We start from the raw sequence: 5,599 nt of genomic DNA, 5'->3' as shown, positions 1-5,599 counted from the left end.
GCTGCGTCCGGGCCTCAATTTCAATTTCACCGTCTTGGAGCTGGACGCAATGCTCCTGGAGCTGTTCAAGCATGATCCCGAGCATCCCGGAGCGTTTACGTTGCCGAGGGGGGTCGTTCCGCTCTGCAACAACTCTTCGCTTGACCGCATCCGTGCAATGATGCCACTCTGCGATTCGCATGGGATCGTCCCCACTTGGCAAGAGCCTGCCGACGACGTCGTGCAAGAGTTCTTCGACAGCCTGGCAGAAGTGGCGATCCGCCCTGACGAGCAGAAAAGCCTCACCCGCGACACCACCGACGACGAGATGCGGCGCATTGCCACCAGGCTGGAAGAGGTGGCGGCAGCAGCTGCCGCGGGCCAATTTGGATTTACCGTGGAGGAGGCAGCAAGCCTTGTCGAGCGAGAGGAGCTTGCCGGCGAGGAGGAGCTTGTCTTGCCTGACACTGAGTCGGGCGAGCCCGCCGAGGACGCGATCGGCTCCTCCTCTTCTCCACCTCCAGCCAGCTCACCGCAGGCAGAGCCCCAGGCTCCATCGAGAAGGCGTCTCCGCAGGGCCGTGGACGCAGCGGGGCAGCAGACGGGTCAGCAGCCGCAGCGCCGCGCAACGCGCTCCACCGCGGCAAGCACTGTCGCCGCGGGAGCACCTCATGCTGCAGCGGCAACTAGAGCGGGGTCCTCTCGATCCAGTGCTCCAGCTCCCGCCAAGCGCTCAAGGGAACTTACTCCTCCGCCTCGTTGCGCCGAAGGTGGGACGGACTTCGACCTCTCCGCGCTCAGCTCCGACGAGGAAGAAGAAGAGTAAGTTCCTCTGCTGTACTTGTAGTTCTTCAATTTTGCTGATTTGTCTTGTATCTGATCTGCTTCATTCTGAACCTATTCCTTTTCAGGACGTTGGCTCAAAGAGCGGCAAAGAGAGCCAAGGCCCCGGTGATCGTCATCGAGGATGAACCCGTCGCGCCAACGGGGGACATGCCTGAGACCACCTTGCCGGACCTGGCAGCTACTCCCCAAAGCAGCCCCCAGCGCAGCCCCCAGCGTAAGTATATGGCTTACTTCCTGCTTTTAGGCGCGCGTGGGTGCTCTTTCTTTGCTGATACCTTTGATTGTTGGGTTGTGCAGGAGCAGGGCAGCTTCACCAGGAGCGTCCGGAAACTGCTCCCAAAGTGCCATCTGCTTCGACCACACCGCCAAGGGAGGATTCCCCAGCAAGGGAGCGTTCTCCGGCAAGGGACAGTTCCCCGGCAAGGGGCAGCACCAGTGACCCTCCGGTGGTTGAAACCACGACTGCAGATCCAAGTGCAGGTGACCCTTCTTGCTTGAAAACTACCCTTGCGTTCTTCTTCTGATTTTCTTTTTGGATATTTGCTTGACTTTTCTCCCTCCTCCGTTCTTCAGATCCCTCTGAAGTGGAGCCGATGGTGACTGAGGTCGCCGACGAGGAGAACGCGCGCGGCGACACTGACGATGCCGCTGCCACCGAGGAAGAAGCCGACGCTGATGGTCCCGCCGGGGAAGAGGCCGCCAAGGCTGCCGCCGCAGAAGCTGGCGAGGGACTGGCGCCTTGCAGCGAGAAGGCACCATCAAAGTACATCAGCCACTCTTTGTTTGCCTCCTTGATGGGGATGCTCGTTTCTGGAATTTCTTCATCTTGTGTTGGCGTCCACTCCGCTATGAACTCTGCCAATGCTCTGCTTTGGATAGTGGAAGTGCTCTCGAACTTGAGGCCAAAGCTTGACAGTTCCAGCGCCCACTCGACAATCCTGCCTGTTGCTTCTGGATTTTGCAGTATCTTCTTCAGCGGAAAACAAGTGACAACTGTGATCTCATGTGCTTGGAAGTAATGGCACAGCTTTCTCGAGGCCATGAGGAGGCCGAAAAGCAACTTCTGCACACTAGAGTACCTTGACCTAGCCCCCTGCAGAAGGGAACTGACAAAGTAAACTGGGCGCTGTACCATTCTCTTCTGTATCTCCTTACACGCCTGCGCAGTTCCATCTTTGTCGGGACCAGAGCTTGTCGGTGAAGCCCCCTGCTTGTCGCTGGATGCACCTGCCGTGGTTGCTGGCTCATCATCCGCCTCCCTCTCCGCCACCAACGCAACACTAACCACTTGATTGGTTGCTGCTAGATACAGCAGCAACTTCTCTTGTGGCTTAGGTGCGACAAGTATTGGAGTGGAGGACAGGTATCTCTTCAAGTCCTGCAGCGTGGCCTCCGCCTCCGGAGTCCATTTCATTGGACCTGCCTTTTTCAATATTTTGAAAAACGGCAGGGCGCGCTCAGCAGCGCGAGAAATAAACCTGCTGAGAGCAGCCATGCAACCGGCAAGTCTTCGTACATCCTTGACGCGCTTTGGTGCTTCAATCTGCTCAATGGCCTTGATCTTGTCGGGATTGGCTTCAATTCCCCGCTGAGACACAAAGAACCCGAGAAGCTTGCCGGAGGGGACTCCAAACACACACTTCTCGGGGTTAAGCTTGAGGTTGATCTTGCGCAGATTTGCAAAGGTTTCATCTAAATCTTGAATCAGAGTAGCCTTGTCCTTGCTCTTGACCACTATGTCATCCATGTAGGCTTCTACATTTCTGTGTATCTGTGGCTCAAAAGCGACTTGAACTACCCTTGCAAATGTCGAACCAGCATTCTTTAACCCGAAGGGCATCCGTATAAAGTAGTATGCGCCACATGGGGTGATGAATGCGGTCTTATCCTCATCTTCTTCTGCCATCAAGATTTGATGATATCCTGAATATGCATCAAGAAATGAGAGCAAATCACATCCGGCTGTGGAGTCAACAATCTGGTCTATGCGTGCCAAGGGAAATGGGTCTTTGGGATAAGCTTTATTGACATCAGTGAAATCGATACAAAGCCTCCATTTCCCGTTAGCCTTGCGCACGACTACAGGATTGGCCAACCACATAGGATGGAGCACTCCTCTGACAAGGCCACCTGCTTCCAACTTCTTGATTTCTTCTGCGATGAATTCTTGGCGCTCCACTGCTTGCTTCCTAACTTTCTGCTTGACGGGCCGCGCATGAGGACAAACGGCAAGATGGTGCTCGATTACTTTCCTGGGAACATCGGGGATATCAAACGGTTGCCATGCAAACACGTCGACATTTGCCCGCAGGAAAGCAATGAGCGCACTTTCCTATTTAGGGTCGAGAGTGGCACTGATGGTGAAGGTACCACCAGTGCCGTCCTCCTTGGCGGACACCTTCTTGGTTTCTGGTGGAGCTGCCATCGTCTTATTACACTTGCCGGTGGAGCTCGATGGTGCGTCCTCGACGGTAGCGCAGCACTCCGAAGAGGTGCGCTTGCCGGAGTGGGCATCAGAGCTCTTGCCGGACTTGGTCTTCTTCTTCCCCCCGGGAGCTTCAGCGGCAAGTGACTTGCGATCTACTGCAGCTGCTGCTTCCCGGTAGATCTTGTCAGCACAGATAAGAGCATCCTTCTTGTCGCCAGGGACAGAGATGACACTTATCGGTCCTGGCATCTTCAGCATGTTGTATGCATAATGAGAGGATGCCATGAACTTGGCGAGCGCTGGACGGCCGAGAATCCCATTGTAGGGCAATGGGAAGTCAGCAACGTCAAAAGTGACCCTCTCAGTCCTAAAGTTCAACTCGCTGCCAAATGTGACCGGCAACGTGATCTTTCCCTTCGGCTTGCTCCTTCCCGGATTGATTCCTTGGAATGTGCCGGTCTCTTTGAGCTCGCTGTCAGGGATTTGGAGTTTCCGGAGCACTGCTGAGGAGATCAGGTTCAAGCCGGCCCTGCCGTCAACTAGCATCTTGGTGACCTTGAGGTTGCGGATAGTTGGTGAAACCAACATCGGCAAGCACCCGACCGCAGTTATGCGATCAAGGTGGTCCTCAATATCAAAGATGATAGGCGTGCTGGACCATTTCAGAGACCTGCGTGACTCTACGGGCGGTTCTGCTGCATTGACTTCCCGCATCCACTGTTTGAGCTGGCGGTGTGAAGTATGCAGAGAAGCACCGCCGTCAATGCACAGGACCTCTGTGGCTTTCTGGAACTCCTGCTCATCGGTCTCATCTTCATCCATATCTTCGTCGTCGTCGTCATCTTCATCTTTGTCGCGGCCGCGGGGAGGTCTGTCTCCTTGCCGCTGCTTGGCCTTGCTGCGGTGTCCTCCTCGTCCGGGGCGTTTCTTGCCAGCTCCTCCAGCACCTTCCTGGGCCTTCTCCTTGTCGCGTCGCTCGTACTCAGCCTTCTGCTGCTCGACAAGCTGCTCGACCTTCTTGCAGCTTTGGAGATCATGGCCCTTGGTGCGGTGGATCTTGCAGTACTGCTTGCCGGAGCCGTCCTGCTTGTCGGCGGCCGCCACAGCCTGCTCGCCGGATGTACCAGCTTTGGCTTTCTTGGCGCCACCTCCATTGCCGGACTGCTCAACAACTAGCACATCTTTGCCCTTCTTTTTCCTGTTGTTCCGCCGCTGGCCTTTCTTTGCCGGGGCAGCATCCTCACTGTCAGATCCTCCTGCTCCGGTATTCTCTCCGGGGAGTTTCCTCCCCACTTCAGCACGTGCACACTTGTCGGCCAGGGCATAAATCTCACTGACGTCTCTGATCTTGCACATCGCCATCTCCTCCCGCATCCTGCGGTTTCGCACGTCTTGATGAAACGCGCTGATGACCACGGCAGGGTGGACATCTGGGATGTTGTGTTGTACACGGCTGAATCTCTGAATATACTTGCGCAGGGGCTCTCCTTCCTTCTGGGCGAGCAGATGAAGATCGCTTTCTTGGCCATGAGGCTTGTGGCCGCCTGTAAAGGCGCCGACAAACTGATGGCATAGATCTGCCCAAGAGGATATGGAGTTGTCCAGCAAGTGCATGAGCCAGGATCTGACATTGGGCTTGAGCACCAGTGGGAAGTAGTTGGCAAGGATCTTGTCATCTCGCCCCCCGGCAGCTTGCACCGCAATGGTGTAGATGCTGAGGAACTCCGATGGATGTGACTTGCCGTCGTACTTCTCTGGTACATCTGGCTTGAAATTCTTCTTGCTGGGCCACTGGACTTGCTGCAGCTCACGAGTGAACGCAGGGCAACCTACCACGTACGGCAAGTCGCCTGGTTCCCCTGGCGCATGCATGTCGACAGAGGGCCCAGCGCGCTGGTCAGATTGACGCCGCGCTTCTCTTCGGCGCTCGATGCGAGTACGAGCGTCTTCTTGCTGTCCTTCGTGAAGAACTTGGTGCTGATCGCGACGAGCTCGTGGATCCAATGACGCGGTGGAGTCACTGTCGAGGTGGAACCAACGAGTCGGCGATCTTGGCCTTCGGGGTGGAGAGTGCATGGTGGTTGCACCCCCATCGGTCTTGTCACCATCGTCTCGCGCCTGGCGGTCCTGCCGTGGCAGCGAGGTGCTTGGTTGCTGGGCAGTGTCGCCGTTGGCGAAGCCGATGAGACTCTGAATAGTGGCCCTCCATTTTTTGGTCTTGTCCGCCGTTGGAGGGTAATCCAGGAGCAGTTGAGCTCGCGCCAAAGCTTCTGCTGGAGTGGTGGGCGGCAGTGGTGAACGGTGCAAGGAGCGGGATATGCTCGGATTTCTAACTATGTTAGAAGG

The sequence above is a fragment of the Triticum dicoccoides genome, chromosome 6B (assembly GCF_002162155.2).
Source record: "Triticum dicoccoides isolate Atlit2015 ecotype Zavitan chromosome 6B, WEW_v2.0, whole genome shotgun sequence".
In the NCBI taxonomy this organism is placed as follows: domain Eukaryota; kingdom Viridiplantae; phylum Streptophyta; class Magnoliopsida; order Poales; family Poaceae; genus Triticum; species Triticum dicoccoides.
This window is presented reverse-complemented; position numbering follows the sequence as displayed.